A 582-nucleotide genomic window follows, 5' to 3' on the forward strand; every position below is an offset into this window, starting at 1 on the left:
GTCGAGGCGGACGTCGTCGCGATAGCGACGACGGACGCCGAGCCGAGCACGTGACACCACTGCCACCCTGTCTTAGGGTAACGCGAGTCGAGGCGGACGTCGTTGCGGTAGCGACGACGGACGCCGAGACAAGCATGTGACAACACTCCCACCTTGTCTTAGCGTAACGCGAGTCGAGGCGGACGTCGTCGTGGTAGTGGTGACGGACGCCGAGACGAGCACGTGACACCATTCCCACCCTGTCTTAGCGTAACGCGAGTCGAGGCGGATGTGAACGCGGTAGCGACGACGAATGCCGAGACGAGCACGTGACACCACTGCCACCCTGTCTTAGCGTAACGCGAGTCGAGGCGGATGTCGTCGCGGTAGCGACGACGGACGTCGAGACGAGCACGTGACACCATTCCCACCATGTCTTAGCGTAACGCGAGTCGAGGCGGACATCGTCGCGGTAGCGACGACGGACGCCGAGACGAGCACGTGACACCATTCCCACCCTGTCTTAGCATAACACGAGTCGAGGCAGACGTCGTCGCGGTAGCGACGACGGACGCTGAGACGAGCACGTGACACCACTCCCAC

This window comes from Triticum aestivum, unplaced genomic scaffold (genome assembly GCF_018294505.1).
Source record: "Triticum aestivum cultivar Chinese Spring unplaced genomic scaffold, IWGSC CS RefSeq v2.1 scaffold50709, whole genome shotgun sequence".
In the NCBI taxonomy this organism is placed as follows: domain Eukaryota; kingdom Viridiplantae; phylum Streptophyta; class Magnoliopsida; order Poales; family Poaceae; genus Triticum; species Triticum aestivum.